Source organism: Geotrypetes seraphini, chromosome 10 (genome assembly GCF_902459505.1).
Source record: "Geotrypetes seraphini chromosome 10, aGeoSer1.1, whole genome shotgun sequence".
NCBI classification, from domain to species: Eukaryota; Metazoa; Chordata; class Amphibia; order Gymnophiona; family Dermophiidae; genus Geotrypetes; species Geotrypetes seraphini.
This window is the reverse complement of record NC_047093.1, coordinates 116483997-116511723: the sequence shown is the minus strand read 5'-3', so window position 1 is coordinate 116511723 and position 27727 is coordinate 116483997. Positions and strand designations below refer to the sequence as shown.

General features: G+C 44.4%; 1 protein-coding gene across 1 annotated transcript in view; it reads left to right on the top strand.

Annotated features, from left to right (window-relative positions):
* The window catches only part of LMX1A (LIM homeobox transcription factor 1 alpha), a 448629-nt gene that overhangs the window by 24361 nt on the left and 396541 nt on the right, over window positions 1-27727 (top strand). The window lies entirely within an intron of this gene.

The following is a 27727-nucleotide window of genomic DNA, read 5'->3' as shown; positions in this document are numbered from 1 at the left end:
CTAAGGCCTGATTGGCCGCGTCTATTTACAATGTAGACCAGCATTTTGCTGGCCTACATTTTAAGCTTCTCCTCTACTAGGGAGACACGTAGGGCTGCCTAGGTTCGCCTAAAGCCCGCCTAAGGCCCTTAGACGAGCTTAGGCATCTTGCGGATCTCCCTAAGCTCCCGGAGGTGCCTTCAGGCCTGCCTGGGGAGCATTTTTTTTTTTTTTTAAACGTGCATCCCGATTGGCTGATTAGACAGCTGTAGGACACCTACAGCTGCCTAAAATCGGGACGGCACTTTGGAGAATCAGGGCCTTGGTCTATATTTGAGATACCATTTTTCACCTAAAGAAGGGGGCCAAAATGATATCTCAGTTTATATTACCGTGTTTCCATGAAAATAAGACACTGTGTTATATTATTTTTCGGCCCAAAAAAGGCACTAGGTCTTATTTTTTTCATGTAAAATGATCATCTCTTCCTTCCTCTCCTCCACCCCAATTCTTCCTATTTCCTTTCTCTCCCTCACATGTGCAGCATCTTTCCTCCCCTCTCACTCATTCCCTTGTGCAGCTGAACCTTTCCAGCTTCTATCCCTCCCTCCCTCCCATCTTTTGTGCAGCAGAACCCTTGAAGCTTCTATCCCTCCCTTCTTCCCATCCCTCATATAGCATCTTTCTATTCCCCTCCACCACAGCCGCCATAGCTGCCGGCGTATTTCGGAAAGAAATTAAGACTGTATTGTTTGATAAATTAATTTCCTAAATAGAAGTTATATTAATAACAATAATTCTACTCTGACTATTCTTAAGAAATATGTTGTACTTTTGCTATTTGTATTTTGTACTTCACTAATTGTCCAGCTCTCTTCGGTGTAAACCACCTAGAAATCATCTGATTGTGGTGGTATAGAAGAATAAAGTTATGCTATGTTTCATCTCTCCCTCCATCTGAAACCCCAACCTCGAGACTGAAATACCTGGTAACAAACTGCAGCATTGGCAGCATAGGCTGCATTGCGGCCTTCTCACGCCCAGGCGTGAGCGTGAGAAGGCCATGATGCAGCCTAAGCTGCTGATGCTGCCGTTTGTTACCAGGTATTTCAGTCTCGCGGTCGGAGTTCAGATGGGAGAGAGAAATGGAAGGGTCAGCGGGGGGCAGGGGCACTACTTTCGGCAATTAGGGCTTATTTTCGAGGGTAGGGCTTATATTAAGACCTACCCCAAAAATCATGCTAGGGGTAATTTCGGGGAAACATGGTAGGCTTTATATGCTGTGTAAATTTTGCATTGCTGATGTCTAAAATGTGTTTTTAAAATTTGCAAACAGAATGTAATAATAATAATAATAACTTTATTTTTTCTATACCGCCATAATCTTACGACTTCTAGGCGGTTCACAGTGAAGAGAGCTGTACAATCAGTGAATTACAATGTACAAATAGGGAAGATGTCATTGAGCAGTCAGTGATTATAGAGTACAGAATAGTAAGAATTATAATATTAAAATGTTACAATATAATATTAACATGTTACAGTGAAGGGGCTGGATAGCCAGCGAATTTCAGGATTCAGATGATGAGGAAGTCACTGAGCGTTCAGGGAATACAAAATGCCATTACGGTAGTGGGAATACGCAGTATCAACATGATGAGTATTAGCTTTAAAAAGGAGGGAGTTGTCAGACTAGGAAATAAATCTATTGAACAGAGTGGTCTTAATTTCTTTCCGAAAAGCACCATAGGTCGACTTGGCTCTATCAATGAGGTTGCCTAGCCAGGATTGCTGTCTACCAGTTTGAAACTTAAAAGTTCTCCTGTATTTACAATCAGTGATCTTCGGATAGGCAAAGAGGTTGCAATTTCTGGTTGTCCTTGTGGGGGTGTATAGTTCGAAGTGAGGTAAGAGATAGATGGGGGCCATTCTCCACACCAGTTTGTAGCAAAAGCAAGAGAACTTGAATACAATTTGTGCCTTTATTGGCAACCAGTGTAAAGAAATCCAGCAAGATACTTAGATGTTGATATTCAGAAAAGTTGTCTAGGGAAGTCAGGCATTATCTGGACAAATCTTAGCTTTTCAAATTTCCTTTTCTCAAACATCATAAATTTTGTCTGGCTAACTTACCCAATTAAACAGATGCATGTCAAGGGACACAGATGGTGATCCATTCTCAAGTCTATTTAGATTTTGATGTACTGCTCATATGTTAAATTTCTGATCAGTTTACAATTAAAAAAAAAACAAAAACTATATATATATATATATATAACTGTATGAAAAGGAAATACAAATCCAGACAGTAAAGGGGGGAACCATCATATCATTCCAGCATTGGATTATGCTCATTGGGAGTGATAGAGACAAAGAGTTTGGGCAGGAGAAATATATTGGTTTAAGTCTCAAATGCATCTTGAAATTAAAAAAAAAGTCTTCAGTTCTTATCTGAAATTTTGGTGGGAATGTTCTAGCCTCAAAGATATAGGCAAAGAAATCCAGAGGGTGGGGGCTATTACACTACAGTTATTTTTCTGATGGTATCAAGACCAATCATTCAAAAGGAAGGGATATTTAAGTAATTTTTTTGTGCAGACCTGAGTGATTGTTATGGGGCATAAGGGATCAGTAGCTGAGAGACATATAGCAGCTGTCCCAACTGGTAAATCTTATGAACTAACATAAAGGTTTTATACATTGTTCTAAGTTTCTGGTAACTAATGTTCCTGGAGAAGCAAAGGACTTACATGGCCGTATTTACTGGACTTAATAATAAATTTGACAGCCATCTTATGAACTGTTTAGAGACATTCGGAAGAGAGGATCCAAGATGGCGACGGTATAGGGACGCTGTGCGGAAGCTCCTGAGAGTTTTCTCAATTGGATATTTTTTTTTGGATAATAACGATTTCCTACCTTCGACATGCCTAAGCGGAGAGGGAAAAGCGCCGCTGGGGCCTCGCGGCGCTCAGAGACCTCCGTGTTCGGCAATATTGATGAAATCATCAGGCGCATGCAGGGAACGTCGGCAGGATCAGGGCTACCCCCGCTGGAGACACTGCAGGAGAACGGCGTGCAGCAGTCCTCCTTGGGGCTTGAAACCACCTTTAGCCCTGACAACCGAGCACCTCCCCCGCATCCACGAACGGCTAGTTCCCCGAGGGAGGGGGAACTTCCGGGAATCGGAGTGTTTCCTACTCTAGAGGCAGCGGAGATCAGTCCGGGGGACAGAGAATCGGTTTTCCAGATTTCTCTGGGAAACCTGAATAAGGAATTCGAGGACAGGACATCTACGGGGGAAGGAATAGCCCAGTCCGGACAGATATTGGAAGACTTGCCAGTGGGTGAGCATAAGACTTTACATTTTCAATTTCCTCAGATAACTAAACCCCAGGAAGTTACACTGGACGCTCTGTGGGATCTGGTAGTTACTATTCCTAAAACTATAGCATCCCAATTAAATCAAGTGGAGGAACGGTTTAAATTGTATGATAAAGACATCCTGGAAATACGGAAAACTGCCACTGAAAATAAATTACAGATTGAAAATCAACAACAGAATATTAATTCCCAAAAAGTAAATACAGGAGGCTTTAATTAAAGATAACACCAATTTAAGAAGGAAATTAGAGTCACTTGAAAATTCCACAAGAAGTAATAATCTTAGATTAATTAATTTTCCTAAGATTATAACAGTGACTCCTAGAGAAATGATTACTCATTATTTGACGGAAATATTGGGAATTTCTGAATCTTCTATACCACCTCTAACTCAGGTGTACTACCTTCCTGTTAAGGATGTTAAAGAAGTTAATCAAGAGCCTTTGGATGTTACAGCTTTATTAGAATCCTCAGATAGGGAAGTAGCTACGCCGGCAACATTGCTTCTTTCAGTAGCTCTCACAATGGACAAGATATGGTTATTGAAATTATACTTCAAAAATAAATATAAAGAATTTTTGGGACTAAAAGTTCAAATGTTTCCTGATTTGGCCAGAGACACACAGAAGCGGAGAAAAGAATTTCTTCTGATGAGACCAGCAGTAATAGCCCTGGGAGCTACTTTTTTCCTTCGATATCCTTGTAAATGTATAGTCCATTATAAATTGCATAAATTTGTTTTCTTTGAACCATCTCAACTGACAACATTCCTATCACTGTCAAGACTGGAGAAAGAGCCAGCTCAGGATGGATAAGAAAGATAGACGACTGTTAGCACAGTATTAACTATAACTGTTTTTCTTCTTTAATTGATTGCTTAAATTCCGTTTATTTTTAATCTTAGATCCTAAATAGAGGACTTGAGTGAGATTTAAGATACAATTATTTCTTGTTTTGTATTATGTTGTGGAAAAATCTTTTTGCTTCTTCAATTTTGCTTTTCTGTACAAGTTTATACTTGATTGTTATATTGAAAATTTATAAATAAATAATAATAAAAAAAAAAAAGAGACATTCAGGCCCTGATTCTCCAAAAGTGCGTCCCAATTTTAGGCAGCTGTAGGTGTCCTACAGCTGTCTAATCAGCCAATCGGGATGCACGTTTTTTAAAAAAAATGCTCCCCAGGCAGGCCTGAAGGCGCCTCCGGGAGCCTAGGGAGACCCGCAAGACACCTAAGCTCGCCTAAGGGCCTTAGTAGAGGCCCTAGTAGAGGAAGAAACGCTTAAAATGTAGGCCAGCAAAATGCTGGTCTACATTGTAAGTAGACGCAGCCGCTATACTTATTGCGGCAAGGGATCTCTCTGCCGCTATAAGTATAGCGGGCCGCGGCCTGTCTGATTGGATGCTCCCCCTCCGACACTACCGACCGCCCCCCCGACACTACCAACCGCCCCCCCCCGACATTACCGATCTCCCTCCCACCCCGACACTACCGATCGCTGGCAGGAGGGTGCCCAAACCCTCCTGCCAGAAGATGCCCTCCCCCCGACAATATGGATCGCTGGCAGGAGGGTGACCAATCCCTCCTGCCCGAAGACGCACCCTCCCCCCCCCCGGCGCTAACAACCCCCAAACCTCCAAGCTAACCTGTTCTTCAGGCCAGACGGTTCTTGTCCGTCCAGCCGGTAGGCCCGCCTCGTTGAAATGAGGCGGGCTCGCCCCTTCCCGGCCCATCCCGCTGAAGCCTAAGGCCTGATTGGCCCAGGCTCTAGAAGCCTGGACCAATCAGGCCTTAGGCATAGCGGGTCCGCCCATCCCCACTTAATCTAAGGCCTGATTGGCCTGACCTTAGACTTAGTGGGGATGGGCACCTGCTATGCCTAAGGCCTGATTGTTCCAGGCTTCTAGAGCCTGGGCCAATCAGGCCTTAGGCTTCGCCGGGATGGGCCGGGAAGGGGCGAGCCCGCCTCATTTCGACGAGGCGGGCCTACCGGCTGGATGGGCAAGAACCGTCTGGCTTGAAGAACAGGTTAGTTTGGAGGTTTGTGGGTTGTTAGCGCCAGGGGGGGGAGGGTGCGTCTTCGGGCAGGAGGGATTGGTCACCTTCCTGCCAGCGATCCATATTGTCGGGGGGAGGGAGGGAGATCGGTAATGTCGGGGGGGGGGGCGGTTGGTAGTGTCTGGGGGCAGTCGGTAGTGTCGGAGGGGGGCATCCGATCGGACAGGCCGCGGCCCGCTATACTTATAGCGGCAGAGAGATGCCTTTCCACGATAAGTGTAGCGGGCCGTGTCTAATCTAACCCGATTCTCTAACCAGCGTCTGTAACATGGACGCCGGTTACAGAATCGGGGTTTAGTGTAGGCCGATTCTGAATAGGACGCCTCTTCCGGGCGTCCTATACAGAATCAGGGCCTAGGTGTCTTGCGGGCCTCGCCTTCAATATAGGCGGCCTGCCTGGGGAGCATTTTTTAAAAAAAACGTGCATCCCGATTGGCTGATTAGACAGCTGTAGGACGCCTACAGCTGCCTAAAATCGGGACACACTTTTGGAGAATCAGGGCCTCACTGTCCAATGTATGGGCACAATTTAAGAGGGCATTAAAGTAATCAAGTTTACTGATAACAAAAGAGTGAACTGATACTTGAAGTGCTACCTGGGCAAATAAATGTCTTACTGAGATTGTCCTCATTTTATAAAAGCAAGAGCGTATAATATCCTAATATTACCTGGATAATCTTAGGCATCTATATTCCTCAACCAAGCTCAACTGAGTAAGTTTTTGAATATCATAAGATATGTTATGTGCGCAACTTTAATTGGCTATCAGGCTGCTGAACATCAGTCCAATAGAGTTGACAAAATTTATTTATTCAGTTTTCTATACTGTTTTCCCAGGGGAGCGCAGAACGGTTTACATGAATTTATTCAGGTACTCAAATATTTTTATTGCCTGTCCTGGCAGACTCATAATCTATCTAATGTATCTGAGGCAAAGAGGGGATTAGGTGACTTGCACAGGGTCACAAGGAGCAATATGTGTTTGAACCCACAATCTCAGGATGCTGAGGCTGTAGCTTTAACCACTGCACCACACTCTGTACAATGCAGACTTTTAGCACTATTGAAGTACCTAGCAGTGTTTCATTTCAACTTTCTGAACATAATTTTAAAATGAAGGCACCCATTATCCATTACTGTGGACAGCCTCCCCCTTTCCCACCTGTTCTTTAAGAACAGACTATTCTTTCATGCTTTACAGTAGCAAGATCACTGGAAAATGGACTATGTGATATTATCAAAGATGTTGCACAGCAAGCAGCGGTTGTGGCAAATATTAATTGCTTCCTGAATTTGTAAAGCATAAGCAAACAAGTTTGACAGGGAGTGGAATAAATGCTTCACCATTAATGCTCTGACCCTGAACCCCGAGGGTGAGCTTTCAAGAAATTTACCAGAAATGTTCAAAGTAAAGGTTGTATAAATTCTTAAGTAATATGTTGAAAGGAATCCGATTAGGTAAGAGTTTTCAGAAATCATCTAGGCACATTGCCCTCCAGAGCACCTGTGAATATTTGGAAACCTTTATGCTGATACATGCAACTAAAAGATGTCCCCTGGTTTAACGAGAGACCATAACAAGACAATGAATATTTTGTGGTCCCATAGGAACACATCCTGAAGCAATGCATGTAGAGAAGAAAAGGTCTGTGTGGATTGCAGGTAGTTGTACATATCCTTGTCTGATCTCAGTGATAACCTATTGTAACCAGGGTTAGTAAATGTTACCTGGGGAGGCCCAGGGTGTCTCAGAAGTCAGGGAGGCTGGCTCTGTACCTGATTGAGAGTCAGGCAGTGGATTCAGCAATTGCGCCAGATCTGGGATAAATGCAGCTATCCTGGTCGTGGAAAGAGTTGGGGATGCTGAGCTTTCCTAAGCTGCCAGCGGTGCTGGGGCCGAGTTAGAATGTCATTGCACATGCACGGCGATGTCATGTATTTTGTGCTTGCATGGTGATCCTGTTCTCAGCTTTGGCCAGGAAGAGCATATGAAGATTGAATCTGGACTCAGGAAAGCTCAAAGATTATAGAATTTAAATTATTTAGACTATAGAGTAGGTGGATAGCCCCAGATAATGGTGGCATGGGGGTGCTATGGTCTTCACCTGCAGTTGTACAATCGTGCATGCATGACCGTGGCATGACTAACTATTCCATCTCTTAAGGGTATCAATACAAGACGACAATTCATTTTCTCTGTTCATTTTCTCCACCTCAGTTGTGGAACGCCCTTCCAATTTATTTAAGGGAAGAGCAGAATCTTGAGAAATTCAAAAGTAATTTAAAAATATTTCTCTTTAAAGATGCTTTTGGTAATTAACGAAACTCTCCGCAGCTCAGATTATTTTTATTGTACTATATTATATTGTCTTTCTGTTGCTCATTTTGTATTTTTCCCTTTTTGTTCTACTTTTCTATATTGATTTTGTATTTCATCTCCCCCTCTTCCTTGTGTATATAAGTTTGTAAAGTTAAATTTTTAATTTCGAATGTCATTATGTATTGTTCTGTAATGTATTGTTTCCCATAAATTGTAATTTTAATTTGTTCATCGCTTAGAAATATGATTAAGCGATTGATCAAAACCATTATTAAACTTGAAACTTGAAACTTGATGACAGTGAGAGCCAAGAGGATGCTGGAAAATTTGGGGGTGGGGTGGTGTCAAGAAAGCCCACAAATGATCCATTTTGCTCAATGCAGGCAAAGGATACCTACAGTGCAAGCAAAGGATACCCGCATTGACACCTATTTTTAATAAACATTTATAATACCTTCCCTGATGGTTTTAAAATTCTCTGAAAAGCAGTTTAGGGGTCCTGAGAAGTGGTTGATGTGCGTGTTTCCCTGGAAATAAGACCTACCATGACAATAAGCCCCACAACGACAAGAAGCCCTAGCATGATTTTCGGGGTAGGTCCTAATATAAGCCCTACCCAAAAAGAAGCCCCAGTTGGATCGACCCCCACAGCCCCTCCTGAATGTCCCTGACATGCCCCGATTTGCCAGTGGCAGCACTTTCTCCCCTTCCCCCCAATGTGCAGCATCTTTCCTCCCCTCTCACCCATCTCCTTGCGCAACATATTTCCATCTCTCCCTCCCATCCCCTTGTGCAGCAGAACCCCACCGACCTTCCCGACATACTCCGTTCCAATCAGCAACGGTGGCAGCACTGAACAGGCTGCTTCATGGCCTTCTCCGCCGGGTCTTCCCTGTGCCGCCACATCACTGATAAAATCATCAGTGATGCAGCAGGGGGAACGCCTTGGCAGGGAAGGCTGTTAAGCAGCCTGTTCAGTGCTGCCGCCACTGTCTGTTTGGAACAGAGATATGTCAACCTCGAGGTTCTGCTGCATGAGGGGATGGGAGGGAGAGACAGAAAGATGCTGCACAGGGGGATGGGTTGGCAGGGACGCTGGGGTTCTGCTGCATGCGGGAAATGGCTTCGTATTATCTGTTCTATAAAGATCTCAAGACTTATTTCAGAAATGTTATGACATCTGAGATTCAGTTTGTTTAAGGATGATCTGTAATTTGTTTATTTGTTAACCATTTAAAGCTCTATTTTATAGAGGCGATGTGGCATACAAGAACAATGCTTAGATTAGATTAGATCTAACGCAACATAATGAAATTGTTTTGGGGGTCCTGCTGCATGGGGGGGGAGAGATAGAAAGATGCTGCACAAGGAGATGGGTGATAGATGATCGTTGTACACACACACAAAAAAAATAAGACATCCCCCCAAATAAGCCCTAGTGCGCTCTTTTGACCATAAATTAATATAAGACAGGGAAATATATTTTCAGGGAAACACGGTATATCTTTGGATAAGCTCCAAATAGGTGTGAAATGCTGAAAACAGTGAGGGTTCCATTCTGGAGTCTGGGAGTCTGGAAAAGTGTTGATTTTGACAGAGGACTAGTTAGCACTAGTGCTTGATCTGTTCCAGTGTGACCTAAAGCAAAAAAAATGAAACTTTAAAACTTATGTTTTAAGCACAATTAGGAGACAGAATCTTCATATGTTTAAACTACTTTTTAAAAGCTGACTCCGGGGAGTGGCCAAGATGGCGGTGCTAACCTGGCAGCAGTAAGAACGCTCTCCGTGTTGTATTTTATACTAACTATACAGAACGCCGCACACCAAACGCAAGGGTAGTGTGAGGGTGCCTACCTCCTCAACTCCCTCGACTGCCTTTGTTCAGCGCACTTTGGAGCAATGTCTGCCAGGAGTTTGCTTCTCTACGGGCGAGTTAAGCCCCGCTCCATTCCCGAGGGGAGAAGACTCAGTAACGCTGGGGCAGGAGATCTCTCTCTTGCCTCCACCGGTAGTCCCGCCTCCTTGTTCAGCTGATGCGGCTGCCCAGGAAGTGGAAGGAAGGGAAGCCGAAGCTGCACCTGACCTGTCCATAGAGGAAGGATCCTCAGCAGATGAGCTTCAGCCGATGCGGAACAGCTTAGGTGGTTCTACCCCCGCGACGGAGGACACTCTAACAACTATCCTCAAGATGCTCCAGAAGCTGGACGCGCCTTCAACGAAAACGACAGAGGAGGTAAAGGCTCTTTGAGCAAAGTTAGATACTATCACAAAAAATTTTGAGCAAACAAATTTGGAAACTAAGAACTCCATTTAAAAACTTAAAATCGAGGTACAGTCATTCAAAGAATATAAAGGTCTTACAATAAAGGACAGTACATTATTACAACGTAAAATAGAAAATATTGAAAATTTCAACAGACGTCTAATGTTAGAATTTTGAACTTCCCGAGGTCCCCTGGAATTTCTCCATATGATCTCTTTAAAAAATACTTGGTAGAGATATTGAGATATTCCCATCAGTTTATACCTCCTTTGAATAAAATTTATTATTTACCTACTGCGATAAAAAATTCCCAGGAGATACAGGAAGGGAAAGAAGAGAAAAATATTCAACCTCAACTTGATTTGAATGAAATATCTGCGATATTAGAAGAATCTACCACTGAATCTACGTTAAGATCTGGATTCATTCATGAAATTATAATTTAAATTCTCCAAAAGTCTGTTTTATGGGAAAAGAATATGGGCATATTTAGATGTGACTAAAATCTCTCAGGAGAGAAGGAAACAATTTTTATCCTTAAGGCAAGAGGTTATGGGATTCATTATCAAAACACAAAAACGTCTAAAAAACCGCCTAAGTCATAGTTTGGATGTCTTACCCGGCAAAATGTTCAAGCGACCATAATCAAAAGTCAGCCAGCTGCACGTCCTACGCCACAAAACATCCAACGTAAGTCGTACTCAATGGGGGCGTTCCGAGGGCGGGTTTAGGCCCCAAACATACAAATACGATAACCAAAGGTAAATCAGTTTGCTCTGTGCATTCAAAATAGCGTTTTGATTTAGACCTGCTTTCACAACGACTAAGCTGTTCCTTAGTGTGTGCCGGCCTGTGTACAGGTAAGGGAAGGGTGTGTAATATCGTTTGTGTGTACCCCCTCACTCTGACCATCTCTATCTCTACCTCCCCACTTATGTTCTCACTGTTGTGTGTCTCCCCAAGTTTCATTCACCTCTGCAAATACCCCTCTCTCATCCCCCCTACCTCCTATCACCATCACCAGCTCTTTCTATTACATCTAGTACAGCTTACTCATGCACTGTGGTCTCTATCGTGTGGCATGAGTGAGTGTTCTCATTCACCATCTGCCTCAATTCCTGGGGGGAGGGAGGGGTGTCGGGTGACTACGGTACTTGGCTGGGGCCTGTTTAGACTGTAATGAGCACTGCTTTCTTTGTCAGGTGCTTTCTTTGTGGGCCATGGAAGGGGTCAATGTGCTGGTTGCTGTTGGACTCCTTCTGCAGGAGGAGCTGGAGAATGACAGGCCCCATCATCGAGTCCACCGTAGGAGGCTGTTTAGGCCTCGCTCCAGCTTCCTTGAGATCACCGATCAGCAGTGTGTGGAGCGATACCGATTCGACAAGGCCACCATCCAGGATCTCTGCCTCCAATTGCAGCCCCTGCTACAGGCCCGCACGCGCCATAATTACCCAATGCCAGTGCCTTTAAAAGTAACAACAGCCCTCGCTTTCCTGGCAACTGGGAGCTTCCAGTCGGGCTCACTCAACCTGCTATTTCCAACTGCCTTACCCAATTTCTTAATGCCTTCCTAACCCACACCTGTGACTACATCTCCCTTCCCACAACTCCTCAGGCTCTACAGGACAGCATGAGGCAGTTCTACAATGTGGCACAATTCCCCTCCGTCATCGGAGTGATAGACTGCACTCATATTGCCCTCAGGCCCCCTCGGGCAGTAGAGGCCAGTTACCGGAATAGAAAAGCGTTCCACTCCATGAACATGCAGTTGGTGTGCAATGCCCAGGGAGAGATCCTGGATGTGTGTGCCAGATACCCTGGCTCCACACACGATGCCTATAGTGCAGCATTGTGGCCTCCACAGGAGAGCAACCCAGGGGCACTTCAGCGGCGCTTGGCTTCTTGGTAAGCACCTCAGGGACACAGCTACCCTGTTTCCCCCATCCCAACACTCTCTTCCTGCACCTGCAAATCACTGCCACTCTTTCTCTCTGTTTCTCTATGTCTCATAGGTGACAGGGGGTATCCTCAGTGAGTCTGGCTGATGACTCCGATTGTCCACCCTCACACTGCAGCTGAGGAGGAATACAACCAGTGTCACAGAGCCACCAGGAGCATCATCGAAAGAACATTTGGGCAGTTAAAAAAACGCTTTCAATGCCTGGATCGCTCGGGGGGCCAGCTGCTGTACAGGCCTGAGAAGGTGGCTCAGATCTTTGTGGCATGCTGCATGTTGCATAACCTTGCAGTACGCAAACACCAGCCACTGCCGGATCCCCCACAGCAACAACTGCAGCAGTCACCTGATGGCGATGATGACGACCCTCCCCCATCTCCACAGCACAGAGCCGAGCACAGTGCCAGCCAGGAAGGGTTCAACGCCAGGCACCGTCTAATACAGACCCACTTCCAGTGAAATGGACGCTGTACCCTAGCCACCTGACACTATATCAGTCCAGTGCCATTTAACTGGACTGCACAACCAGCCCAGGCTAATGTCAGCTTCAGTGTAGATAAGCTGAAGCTTGTAAACAGCACAGACAATAGTGAGCTTCAGTGTACATAAGCTGAAGCGTGTAAACAGCACGGACAATAGGTTCTTTTAAAGAAACACCTTTATATTCTCACATTGTGTGCAAACCAGCACCCTTACACATCCTCACCAACCCCACCCCCACCCACATACACGACCAACACCAGCCCCTTACCTACCTCCCCGTCCCCTTCCCTCGCCCACATGGTCTCCCACGGCCCCTGACAGCCCTCCCAGCTCCACCTCTAGGTACAGATGAAGCTGCTGGACTAACTGGGGCCACATCAGTGTCTGAGCTACCACTATCACTGCTGGAGTCAGTGTTCTGCTGTCCAAAAGCTGGCCATGTAACCTTAGTGGAGGAAGGCAGGCGTGGAACAGGCCCCAACAGCTGGGGGTACTTTCTTTTCTCTGTGCCTTTGCGTCCTCTCACTACTGAGCCAGTAGTGGAGGGTGGTGCGGGCAACTGATCAGCATGCCGGCTTGTGGAGGGAGGACGGTATGTAGCTCTCAGCTCACTCTGGAGGCCTTCCAGCTTTCCAACAATGGCAGTGTTGGCATGCAAAAGCTGCCTCAGCAGTTCATTTGTCTCCCGTTGGGCCTCCACTGACTGCTGTTTTACCTCCAGTGACTGCTGTTTTGCCTCCAGGGCTGTTGTCTTGCCTCCACACCCTCTCTCAGCAGCTGGAGCTTCTGCTGCCGATATCCCTCCAGGGTCAGATTGTGGCCCAGCCAGTCTGAGCAGGTGGCGATGCTGGCGACTGGGTGCCCTCCAGCGGCCAGGCTGTGCGGCCTCACTGCCCTCCTCAGCAGTGGGGTACCTAGCATATGTGACACCCGGGGCCCATCATTTTTTGACACCCCCCGATCTATATGAAAAATATGATTTTTAGTAACAATCTACATATCGCACAACAAGAGTGTACCTAGGAAAAGGCAGCATCTTAAACACTGCAGTGAGCACTAGAACACCAACACATACATTGAAAAACTAAACAAACCAGATCCTGCACAGTCAATTGATCCTGTACAGTCGATGCTATCAGAAAGCCATGTCCCTTTCATACACACAGACAGATACACCCTTGCCCAATATGGAATAATCACAAACTAAAAATAGAAATATGTAGACAAAAGTTAAACTGAACTGCCAAGAAACCAGACTCTGCATACAATGCAACACCACAAAAACAGTAATACATGTCCTCTAATACTGTGCAAAATATAAAGACAATAGATGTAAATTTGAAAAAACTGATACATAACAATCACCACTTTAGAAATTAACAAATAAAAATAAAACAAATAATGAGAAATAAGAAAATACCATTTTATTGGACTAATCCCCGTAAGCTCGGTCCTCATCCCCACAAACCACCTGATTCCATCCACACAAGCCTTGAATTGTTTTATATCGAACTTATTATATTAAAGTATAAAAAGAAACAATATTCTGTACAATTGTTAATTTATAAATCAGTGTCTTTTCCCCACTCTCTGTTTCTCATTTCCTTTCAGCGTCCTCAGCCCACTCTCAAGCAAGTAATTTTATATCATTTTCATTCTATTCATTCATAGAAATTAAAGTCTAAATAATGCTAGTCACATAACAAAACATGATTTTACAAAAATAATTCCATGCACAGTCAAGCCTGCAAGGATTACTAGATGACTTTCAGCAGTTCCCCTCCCTCCCTCCCCCTTACCTTTGTGGCCAAGTCAAAATGATCTACCAACAATAAAATTTTAAAAGCACAAAGCACACTGTACGCAGAGAAAATGTTAATTATCATTTATATTCCGCGGGTTTTCAAAGAGGTCAAGGCAGATGACTTTATGCAATGTCACCTCAGTAACAACTATACAAAAATAGACAAATGTACTCCCTCCCTTTTTACAAAAACGCGATAGCGTTTTTTAGTGCAGGGAGCTGCGCTGAATGCCCCACGCTTCTCTCGACTCCCTGCGCTAAAAACCACTATTGCGGTTTAGTAAAAGGGGGCCATAGTGCAAAATATAGACAACAGATATAAATTCTCAAAATGGACACATTTTGATCACTAAATTGAAAATAAAATCATTTTTCCTACCTTTGTTTGGTAATTTCATCAGTCTCTGGTTGCACTTTATTCTTCTGACTGTGCATCCAATATTTATTTCCTTCTTTCAGCCTCCTGTATGCTTCCTCTCCTCCAGACCTCATTCCCTCCTCCAAATTTTTATTTGTTTCATCCTGTCCCCTTCTTTCTTTCTCTCTCCATGCCCCCTTTCTTTCTGTATGTCTGTCTTTCTCTCTCTCTCTCTCTCCCCATGCCCCATTTTTTTTCTTTCTTTCACCCTGCCCCCTTTCTTTCTTTCTGGCTCCCTGTCTCCCCTCCTTTCTTTCTTTCTCCCTGCCTTCCCCCCATGCCACCGCCACCACCACCACCGCCGCCACAACCACCATGCTGCCACCAATACCACCTTGCTGCCACCACCGCAGGGGAAAGGCTGCCACTGGCCATCAGAAACAGGCCGGCGCCGAATTCGCCCTGCTTGTTTCCCACGGGTCGATCAATTCTGGCTGTCCGACGTCAATTCTAAAGTCGAGGAGGACGTTCCGGGCCAGCCAGGCAGCGATTGGCTGGCCCAGAATGTCCTCTCCGACGTCAGAATTGACATCGGACGGCTAAAGTTGGTCGGCCCGTGGGAAAAGAAGCAGGTGTGGTGGACTGCATTCAGGCGCTGAGCTATTGACGTCCAGACCTTGCTCTTTGAATATGCCCCGAGTCTCTCACCTTGGGGTGAGAAGAGTTGCTGGTGGTGTGTGTGCACCTCCTGCACCAACATTTCGGTCTCAGCCTGGATGAAGTTAGGATTCCGGGACAGAGCTTTGGCCGATTTAGGAGCCATGGCGTCAAAGTACCCACAGTTTTGATAATATGAGGTTAGATGTATTTATTGCCAATTAAGCACGTCTAACAAGCCGTCAGTTAGACGACTTCACGTAATATGTCCATCTGGTCGGTTATGGACAAATCCGAAACACTTCTAGGCCACGGTTATTGGTATGTTTAAATACAGGGGGCCGGGATATGTCTACATCTGCACAAACGTCCGTCTCCTATCTGTTCGGAGACACCGTCCTATCTACTGATGCAATCCTAACCCGTTTGCTGGATGCTACATATTACATGGTCTGCCTTTTCAAGCGTGTGGCTGTATTCAGGTAAGCAAGTATTACTGCTTAATCGCTGATGTTTTACATGCTTATAGAGCTGTCAGGGCCTCAGGGTTTTTAGTGCTGATTACCCTCTGGAAAGCCTGTTTGAAGCAGCGTTTAGACGAGCAGGGGGAGGGAGCAATCTGCATAGGGGCCATAACAGGGTAAGGGCAACGATTGAGGGACTATGGGGGGAGGGACTCCTTATCCTACAATGCCACCTCCTTCCCCCAATGATTGCTTCACCTTAACCCCCCCCCCTTCCTTCCCCTGGGATTCGTTGCTCACACACCCTTGATCCTGTCCACAGGTGTATGTGTGGCCTTGTTGGTGGCTCAGCTGTTACAGCTTTTTGGTGTCATTGGAGGGGGGGGGCGAATACCCTCTCAGTTGACACTGGTCAGCTTCCTAGTGCCTTACCTTGCACATGTGTAGCTCTTATGGGATCTAACTGATTGCATATGAACGGCAGCATTGCACAGCAGTCACCAGCTCCTTTTTACATGAGTCTTCAGTCATAATATGTTCCTTCAGTCGAGGGTTAGCACAGGCCTCTAGAAAGAGGGGGAGCTATTCAGACAGTCAGGTGTTACATCTATTGCAAATCATGGAATTCACAAGTCTACATCTCTCCCCTTTTTCCTGAACTGTGACTAACACAACCTCTGTCTCAGGTCCTGCATGCGACATGGTCCTGTTCTCAACCAGATCTTACTTACAAGATGGCCACGTTCCCACTTTCAGTTGGCTGTCTTCCTGCCTGCCCTTTTGTTAGGTGCAGGTCAGTGTCATGACATCAAGGGATCAAACATGACACCCAGTTTAGAGGTAGATATCTGGTATTTATTTTGGTCTGTTTTTGTAGTCAAGATTCAAATATAAATGCATACACCTTTGCTGAGGTAGACATGAATGGTAGAACACCTGGTCACAAAAGACTGTCATAGAACAATAGCCATACAAATATGTACTCATTATGAGAAAATACTATATCATACTTATGGTAACAACATGGCACACACCTGTCCAATTGGCCCAACATGCCTAACACTGTTCCAACCTGTGCAAAGTAAGCGAGCAGTTCTGAGCCTCACATACCTTTTCATTTGTGAGGGTCAGCAAATATCTGTGAGGGCTGTCCTGCTACAGCAGCCTCTGTCTCCAGAGGTTGCGGCTTCTAATCTCAATGGTGCTCCCTGTACCCTTGGCCTGGTTACATCATCATCCATTGGCCCATAGGATATAGAAGCTATTTGTGACCTCAGAAATGCAGCCTAGCATTCCCACTTTCTCAGTGTCAATCTTTATGGCCTCCTCACCACATCCCATCTGATGGTAGGGTCTTTTCATTTCACTGGCTACCTGTTTTCCACTGATATGGGGAGGGTAACCCTTATTGCGTTTAACACTATCCCACCATATGCATGTCTTCCTACCCTACTCATGGGATTGGAACACACCTTTAGTGCAACTATGGCACACCTTAACCATCACTGTACAGTTTGCATCTGTACATCACATCTCAACACTTGCAATCATTGGCAGAGCATATGGTAACAGCATTGTACACGACAGCCAGTAACATCAAGTAGGTTAACTTCCAAGCATGTCCCAATGAGATATAGTAGGTAAAGTCTCCTGAATAAGTGAAGGAGAGGCCGTGTGATGTCTTTCAGTCATTGGATATCTGCCAGCTACTTGTGAGCTGTCAGGGACACTGTTGGTAACATGATTGGGGCCTCAATGGCCCATTGCCAGCTTGCCCCTCAGTTTTGCCCCTTCATCCCCTAAATGGGCTTCTTGAATATGGCAACCAGCTGCCGCAGAAGGCTCACGATCTCCTGCAGGGTCTGCATAGTTTCAAGCCTCCCCTCCTGCAGTTCGCAGCGCATTTGTCCCACCATGTGCAGCAGCTGTCCATATGACTCAGGAGGGGGAGGAACTACTGGGGCCGCTGGCTGCAGATCATGGCGTGGGGCCGGGGCTGCTGCATCCACAACCACCTCTTCATCCCCTTCAAGAGGGGGCATATCCTCATAGAGGTCAGGGACCTCCCATGCGCCCTGCTCCTCCACCACATGCTGCTTCTGCTCCACTTCTGCCACAACCTGTGCCTCCACCTCTTCCACTTGGGCCTGGTCCTCCCCATCCGACACCTCCAACACCTCTTCAGGTGGCGGACTTTCCTCAGAGGCAGAGTAGCCTTCCTCCTCCTGCTCAGCCTCTGCCTCTGCCACTGCCTCCCTGGCTGCCTGTTGGCACATGTCCGCCACCACCTCCTAGGCTATGCCCTCAACAGCATGCTGTGTGCGACCTGTGTACAGTAAGAATATGAAGTGAGGGGTTCCATAGCGTGCATTGGTTGCATACTACATACACAATTATCTATCAACCCTCCCACCCAACCCAATGAGACTAAGTGGGAGACAGGTCAGGCCAGTGTGTGAACACATATGTAAACTACTTTCTGTGTACAGTTACACCGGTATACATCTAAACAAAAGGTGGCTAGCTTATGCAGATGACACTGAATGGCCTTGATGTACATTTTGGGTGGCAATAGGTTGCATACCAGAACAGCTGCCAAGGAAGAGCACATTCACAAGAAGGTGAGCTTTGAGAGGTAGCAGATATGAGATGACATAGGATAGAGGATGACAGGTGCAACTATGAATCACACATTATGCTTAGAATCGGATATGTCTCTCTGAAGCCCTTCTCTGCAATGAACTGCATTGTCAAGGAGGCATAACTGAACAAGGGATATATGCCCCCACAAAAGCAGGCCTGACATTGTTCTGGAGCTATGATGGTGACCTCCAGACCAACATGTGGCCGGCAGCTTCTGAGGCGTATATCCCTTGTTCAGGTATGCCTCCTTGACAATGCAGTTCATTGCAGAGAAGGGGTTGAGAGAATGAGCACTCAGTATGCTACCAGCGCCGATATCAACTGCAGAGATATTCATTGATGTGACAATTACCTCCCGTTCCTCCATTATAGCTTTTTAGCATCTGATAGTCACCTCCACATTTCAAGGTTTCTGGTATGTCTTACATGGCAGCTGCCATAGCTGTGCTACTGACTGTGTGTGTGTGTGGGGGGGGGGGCTGCCACTTACGTCCAGCTCTGAGGCGGTGTCTGGTGCGCCGGATGAGGGCTGGGTTTTCCCGGTGGACCCTGAACCACCTGCGCCTCAGGGACTCGAGGTCCCGGTACATACCATATCGCCTGCAAGAAAGAGATGGTGGAGAATAGGGTCAGGTGACAGTCCTTTTCAAACATATACAGAGTTATGAGGGCATTGAGCACATCACAAAAAAACACCATGAATTCCTTCTCTCACACCAAGCAGCATCATGGGGTAAAGACCTAGAACAATTACTTTCGCCCTCTACTTATGAGGAATTTAGGAAACGTCTAAAAACACACCTGTTCCTAAAACATCTTGACAACTGATCCACTTATCTCTTTCCTCTCAATAGCGATATACTGTCCTTTTGATCACTTTTCTCCTCAACAATGAATTTCCTGTCTAATTACTACTCTTTCTTCTTCCCCTCTTGAAGTCAGTCAATTTGTACCTTTGCTTAATCTTTTGTAAACCGCATAGAACTTCACGGTATTGCGGTATATAAGCTGTTATTATTATTATTATTTATTATTATTATTATCACATCTGTCATGTATATTCTGATGAGGTAGGACATATCCAGAAATGAAACATCTGCCTGCCAAGATATTGTTATCCTTCTTTATCTATCTATCTATGTTTCCTTTATATATATATATATATATTTTATGGAACACAGAATAAGCAAGCAGTTCCTTGAAAGATGGGGGTGGGAGCAATAGGTGACAGGTTTAGAGACTAGAACACACTGGCTACATAGTGATAGGTACTGGGGGGTTCTCACCTATGCAAGGTGTCACGTATTCTGGACCAAGCCCTCATGGCGACGTTGCGGGGTGGTCTCCTGCCATTGTGGCCAAACACCCGTGCCTCATACTGGAGACAGAGCTCCACCAGGGACTTGGTCTCCCCTAGGGAATAGTTTGGCTCCCTTCGCTCCACCATCACACACGCATGCACTCACAGAAGCTCTCATGCACACACTCACACACCCTCTCCCACACTCACCCTGGTGGCCACACACTCTTCCTGGCACGCCCTTCCTCACTACACGATCTCTCACTCCCACAATCACTCACACTGTCTCTCTTGTCTGTCATCCTTGCACTCTCTCTCACTTGCTCTCACACACACACTCACAGAAATACTTTCCAATCACTCGATCCCACTCAGTAATCAATATAAACTATCCTATCCTCCACCAAACTCCAACCACTCTCCTGACTCCTCACAACGCCTACTACACCCACAAGGGTCGCACTTCCACGTGGTGGTTTATATATGGGCATGCAGGACGTTATTGGGGACAGTGTGACATCAGTGGGACATGTGCCAGGACAACTAATAGATAAGGAGCGCTATATGACTAGCAAGTCGTCCAGCGGATCGCGGCGACAAATACGTCTTGTTTGGACGGGCCTCATTTTGATAGGAAAAGTTGGACGCTTTAGTATAGCGCATGTGGACGTGTTTATGCTGGACGTCTTTCGTGCCGATAATCGATTGACTTGGACATCTTTCCATTATCGACATATTTCTCTGGATGTCTTACGCCGCCGACGCATAGAGCTTTTATACAACCTATTGATTATGCCCCTCCACATCTTTAGGAGGAACTTTCCTTCTAGCTTACCCTTGTAAATGTATAGTGAAATATGCTCAACATAAATATGTATTTTTTTCTGCCAGATCAATTAAAATCTTTTCTGGAGCTGAAAAAGATAGTTAGAGTTGACACCAGTGCAAGGAATATTTAGCAACTTGCATTAAAGCCTTTCCTCTTTGTTTTCTTTATGTTGAAGAAAGATACTTCTCTTTATTCTGGATTTAACTCCCCCTCCATTATTGGGGTCTAAGGAAGCAATTATAATTGCCTTAATATCAAAATCTTTGATTTAATGTTATATTTTAACTGTATTCTGCTGTATTGCTTTAACAAGAAGTTTGTTTCTTGTAATGTTTTTGAAAAATGATAAATAAACAATTAAAAAAAAGCTGATTCCTGATTGGCTGTCGTTGCACTGTAACAGTTGGGAAGAGCAACGGACATGGTGGAGATGAACAGTTGTGTGTATGGGGCGCTGCTGAATGTTTGAGAGAGTGATGGCTTCTGTAGGAACAATAAGCAATGAAAGTGTGTGTCTGTTCAAGAAATAATTATCCAAATCTTTTTTAAAGCCTGATAAGCCTTTGGGACAGTTAGGGAATTTCCAAGTACCTATCTTATTTATTTTTATTTATTGTATCTTTTAATGCATTCGTTTTTGTAAACCGCTTAGAAATCTCACGGTTATTAGCGGTATATAAGAATTAAATTAAATTAAAATTAAATTAAATTAAATAAGTTAACTGCTTTCATCACATTCTCTGGCAATGAATTCCAGAGTTTAAGTACATGTTGAGTGAAAAAAAGTATTTTTTCCAGTTTGTATTAAATTTGCTACTTAGTAGCTTCATCACATGCACCCTTGTCCTAGTATTTTTGGAGTGTAAACAACTGATTCACATCTACCTGATCTACTCCACTCAGTTTTCTAGGTGTGTGATGCACAGATTGATATATTGCACCAAACATAGTTGATGTTTCTTTGGAAGATCAGACTCTTGAGAAAGGCATGTTTTGTTGAAATATGGACCGTGCTGGGTCCCAATTACATCGGCTATCACCTACATTTGAGGACAGTAGAGAAATCCATGTATCAATCCTTATGGCTAAACTAGATTCAATTTGGCATGTTTAAGATCGCCTGGAAGCACTGAATGCAGGCAGGCATACGTACATTAGATGATGTTATATCAAATGGGAAAATGCTTGATTTTTCATGACTGCAACAATCTTTTGGTATTTCAAAGTCTCAAATTTATAAGTGGTTGCAGTCGCCATTCAGAAGGGGTTCTCTGATTGGCGAAATTTAAAAAATCATAATAGCCTGAAGGTCCTGTGCTTCCAGACAGATTTCATATGACATCAGGCCACCCAGTGGTATAAATTAATATCTGAATTTTTGAATAAAAAAACAAAAACTAGTCTTAGAGACATTTGGAACATTGAGATAAAGCAGCAGATTTCTGTGTCTCAATGGCCACGAATTTGGACTTGGAGAATGAGATGTACAGCATCAGCATCTATGAGACAAACATGTTTTTTTTGTTACATAGAAGTTTCTGGACTCCTGTTCGTTTGCAGAAATTAAATAGTTCAAAATTTAATAGATGCTGACACTGTCAGGGAGACTGGATCATCTGCTGTTCTATTGTCCTTTGATATTCAACTTTTGGAAGTCAATATGGGGACAGATTAATACCATACTAGAGTCATCGATTCTGTTGCCATATGAGATAGTCATATGTGGGATGATGATATTGCATCTTAAACCCTCATTGGATAGATATAAATGTCAGCTTTTCCTTATTATTTTCTTTATTTCCTTATTAGCCATGCAAATGTAAAGGATCACTTACAGGTCACTGACCTGGGGGGCGATGCTTATGTTCTTATGTTCATATGTTAAATAATTACTCGTAACTGGAAAAATTGGAATCGCCTTAGTTTTACTCTTTGGTGGGCGAACTTTATGCTTAAGCTATAAGTATGAGAAAATGAATGCTGATATGCTAGGGCATACTAAGATATTCAAATTAGTTTGGGGTCCATTGACGTCTTTTGTAGAGTTGTTATAATTGTCCTTTATCTTTATTTCCCGTTGTTTTAGCTCCCACACATCCAGGGGAGGGGAGGGGGTATATCTTTTGTTTGGTATTATTCTTTGATAGAAAATATTGGATGGGAGAGGGAGTTTTATTTTTGTATTGATACTGATTGATTATAAGTGCTTATCTGATTATTATTAATTGTATGTATATTCTATTGCACTTTTGTTGGCTTTGAAAACTAAATAAATATTTTTTTTCTAAAAAAAGAGGACAGTTGGACAGCTACAATGAAAGTTTTTACAATAAATTTGTGTTAACTCATTCGGATATAATTTTATATCCCACTTTTTGTCATTTTCTTCTTGCTGCTCCCATATACACCAGTGTCTCGGAAGTATCAGTGGGAGACACGCTGGCCTCCAGTGACCACAACATGGTATGGCTCAACCTCAGGAAAGGCTTCTCTAAATCAAACACAGCAACGAGGGTCCTCAACTTTAGGGAGGCAGATTTCGACCACATGAGAGACTTTGTCCATCAAAAGCTGCAAAACCATGCAGAAACTGACAATCCGGAAACTATGTGGTCAAACCTAAAATCCATCCTGAACGAAGCATCTAGCCGCTACGTAAAAACAGTAAGCAAACGCCGGAGAAACAAAAAACCACAATGGTTCAACAAGGAAATTTCGGACCTCATTAAAATGAAAAAAGAAACATTTATTACCTACAAACATCTGGGGAAAAGGGAGGCAAAAGAAGACTATCTGGCCAGATCTAAGGCTGTCAAAAAGGCAGTCAGGGAAGCCAAACTTCAAACAGAGAAAGATCTAGCACGAAACATTAAAAAAGGGGACAAATCCTTCTTCAGGTACATTAGCGACAGGAAGAGAAACAAAAATGGAATAGAACGCCTTAGGAAATCAGATGGAAACTACGCAGAATCTGATACTACCAAAGCAGAACTGCTAAACGAATACTTCTGCTCAGTATTCACCTGTGAAGCACCGGGAGATGGTCCGCAACTACAAATAAGAAACAGCCAAAATGACCTGTTTCGTGATTACGAGTTTACACCTAGTAATGTCTACCACGAACTTTCAAGACTCAAAGTAGACAAAGCTATGGGGCCAGACAATCTACACCCCAGAGTACTCAGAGAGCTGAGTGAAGTTCTGGCTGAACCACTATCTGTACTCTTCAATCTTTCCATGCGCACGGGAGTAGTACCCCTAGACTGGAAAACAGCTAACGTAATTCCACTCCACAAAAAGGGCTGCAGAACGGAGACAGGAAATTACAGACCGGTGAGTCTTACATCCATAGTGTGCAAACTCATGGAAACACTGATCAAACAGGAACTTGACAAAATTCTAGATGAAGAAAATCTACGTGATCCACATCAACACGGATTCACCAGGGGAAGGTCCTGCCAATCTAATCTGATTGACTTCTTTGATTGGGTGACCAGTCATCTGGATGCCGGTGAGTCCCTTGACGTGATATACTTGGACTTCAGCAAAGCTTTTGATAGCGTTCCACACCGCAGGATGTTGAACAAACTAAAATCGATGGGATTAGGGGATACATTCACAACATGGGTAAGGGATTGGCTAGATGGTAGGCTTCAAAGGGTGATGGTAAACGGTACCCCCTCCAAAACGTCAGCAGTGATGAGTGGAGTACCTCAGGGCTCCGTCTTAGGGCCGATTCTATTCAATTTATTCATAGGAGATTTGACCCAAGGACTTAGAGGAAAAGTATCACTGTTTGCCGACGATGCCAAACTATGCAACATAGTTGGCAAAAGCAGTGTGCCTGACTCTATGACGCAGGACCTAAGACAGCTTGAACAGTGGTCATCAACTTGGCAGCTGGGCTTCAATGCTAAAAAATGTAAAGTAATGCACCTAGGCAAAAAAAATCCACACAGAACTTACACACTAAATGGTGAAATCTTGTCCAGGACCACGGTGGAACGTGATTTAGGAGTGATCATTAGCGACGATATGAAGGCTGCCAATCAAGTAGAGAAGGCATCGTCCAAGGCAAGACAAATGATGGGCTGTATCCGTAGGGGTTTTGTCAGCAGAAAACCTGAAGTCATAATGCCGCTGTACAGATCCATGGTGAGACCTCATCTCGAGTATTGTGTTCAATTCTGGAGACCACACTACCGAAAAGATGTGTTGAGAATTGAGTCGGTTCAGCGAATGGCTACCAGGATGGTTTTGGGGCTCGGGGAACTCACGTATGAAGAAAGGTTAAAAAGACTGCGGATGTACTCACTGGAGGAGCGAAGAGAGAGAGGGGACATGATTGAGACCTTTAAGTATATTACTGGGCGTATAGAGGTGAAAGATGATATCTTCAGTCTTACAGGGCCCTCAGTAACCAGAGGACACTCGCTGAAAATCAGGGGAGGGAAATTTCAGGGTGATGCGAGGAAGTACTTCTTCACTGAAAGGGTGGTAGATCATTGGAACGAGCTGCCTCAGAGGGTGATTGAGGCCAGCAGCGTGTTAGATTTCAAGAGAAAATGGGATATTCATGTGGGATCTCTAGGAGAGTAAGAATCAGGGAGTGGGTCATTGGTATGGGCAGACTCGATGGGCTATAGCCCTTTTCTGCCGTCAATTTCTATGTTTCTATGTTTCTATGATCTAAGTGCATGCACCTAAGTGCAGTAGGGACACGTAACTTGCAGCACTCTGTGAGTTATGTGAATAAGTAAGAACCACGCCAATGCTCCATCCCTTTGTGTGCCCTCCTTACAAATACATACATAAGTTATGGCAAGTATTTCCAGAAGAGTGCTGAGGCAGAAGTTTTGCATTTATGCATGCAAATATGGACACCTAGTTTACTGAATTGCCTTAAGTTTCTGTGATTTCACTGAGTACCCAAAGTTACTGTAATTCTCACTTCTAAAATTGTGACTTCAGAGGAGATAAAAACAGTAGAATCATCTACTGTATCTCAAGAAATACACTTATATTTCCTCAACCATCGCTGCCAATACTGAAAATTTCAGTCTTATTGAAATAAAGACAAGAACAACTGTGGTGCCCAGAATCCTTTCATTAAAGGCCTGCTGTGCCATCTGAGTTGCAGATCATAGACTTTTCCAACCGTTTAACAAGTTCTGGTGGTTGCTGCTTCAGGACTCTTGCACCCTGATGCCATTTCTAGCTTGCAGCTGGCCAGGGGTCGCCTCTGCTGATGTATCATTTCACATGTAGCTGACAACGTGTGGAAATGTTTACTCTGCCAAGCTCAGGTAGCTTGTTCTGTCTTCACTTTATTTTAAGATGCCTAAGCCTTCAGCTGCCAGTTTTCCTAGGATGTAGTCCTTAAGTCTTATACACAGGCATTTTTTAAGGTTACTAGTTTTGGGGATTTTGTAGATTCCCCCTCCCCCCATTTTTATGTATTTAAAATAAAAACTTGTTAAATGTTCAAAAGAAAGAGACATTATTTTGTAGACTCACTTATCTTTGGTTCTGTATTGATTTCATGTTTAATAACAAGAGCTATTAAGAGCATTATCCATAGTCCAATAAATGACAACACATGACATTACTATGCCAGAATTTACAGATAACTTTCATTATAAATTTAAATTTGACATAAATTTTAATCTTGTTTCACTCTCAAATGCTTCTGAACTATGAGTACATTTTCTTTTAAATTTCACTGCATTTTAAATGAAGGATAACAAGGTTCCTGCGTACTAAAGACAGGTAGGCCTGAGGGGGCCTATCTAGAAATCTAGAAATTGTGTGTGGGAGGGGGGCCTTGTTCAGTGGGGAGGGGCTGGGTGTTGATGCTTATAGGCTGGGGGAGGGGGAAGGGCTATTTGGGATACAGAAGAGGGATCAGGTGGGCTTTTAAACTCAAAAATAGTTATGATAGTCCCAAATAGTATTCAGTGCTGAGGCTCGTATAGCTAAGCAAGCAAAGTTAGAACAGCTTTTGAGCTGTCCTAAAGTCACCTGTTTAGATTTGTAGGTGCCAGCACTGAATAATGCCAGTACCTGCATAACTTCATACCAATACCACCTCTAGTCCTGCCCCTGACCTGCCCACTTTTTTGTTGGGCAGTCTGTGGGGATATTTGATGGTATTGTTCAATTATGTGCCGTTGAATATCCCCACTTAGACAATGTCAAGTGACTTAAGCAGGCAGAAGAGGCTCCTGTCTGCTTAATTTGCTTTAAATATTGATAGGTAGGTGTTTACTTTTCATTATAAAATAGGCTCTTATATATAAGTGCACTGTTATAGAATTATATGCAGTTAGGCCCGGATTCTATAACAGGCGCCAAAATTTTTTAGGTGCCAATAGGCACCCAAATTCAGTTAAAAATGCCTTTCAAATGATGTTTTTAACTGAGTTTCAAGGCACCTACTAGTGGATAAAATATTGGCACCATAATCACGCCTAAATAGGCACTTTAGGCCAGTGTTCTTCAACCACTGGTCCGTGGACCGGTGCAAGTCCGCTGAAATTTTCTGCCGGTCCACAGGGCTGGCATTTGCATCGGGCCCCAGAGAGTGCTCTTCAGCCACGGTCCACGGTGCGATCGATGTGGCGTTGTCTTTGGGCCGGCTCAAAGGGAAGGCTACCAGATGAGGCGCGGGATGCTTGAGGAGCCGCTGCCCACGGCTTTGTGCACTGCAGCAATGAGGAAGAGGGAGCCGGCCCAAAGATAACACCCGGGGGGGGATGGTCAGCATAAAACGGCCAGACGGGAGCAGGCCAGGAGGCAAGGCACAGCATGGAGGGAGGGAGACAACAACGGCAGGTGGAATGATTTTATTTTTTAATTTAGTGATTGATTTACATCTGCTGTCTGTTCAGGAAGAAATGCATTTGTTTCTTTTCCTCTGGGGTGGTACTACATGCAGTGTCTTGCATAAGTACATAAGTACATAAGTAGTCGCCTCCGCCGGGGCAGACCAGAGGTCCATCCAGCCCAGCGGTCCGCTCACGCGGCGGCCCATCAGGCATATTGCCTGAGCAGTGGTCCCTGACTAATTTTATACCTACCTCTACACTTATCTCTAAACCTTCCACTGTTCTTATCTGTACCCCTCAATCCCTTTGTCCTCCAGGAACCTGTCCAGGTCTTCCTTGAAACCCTGTACTGTGCTATTTCTTATCACGGCCTCCGGAAGGGTGTTCCATGTGTCC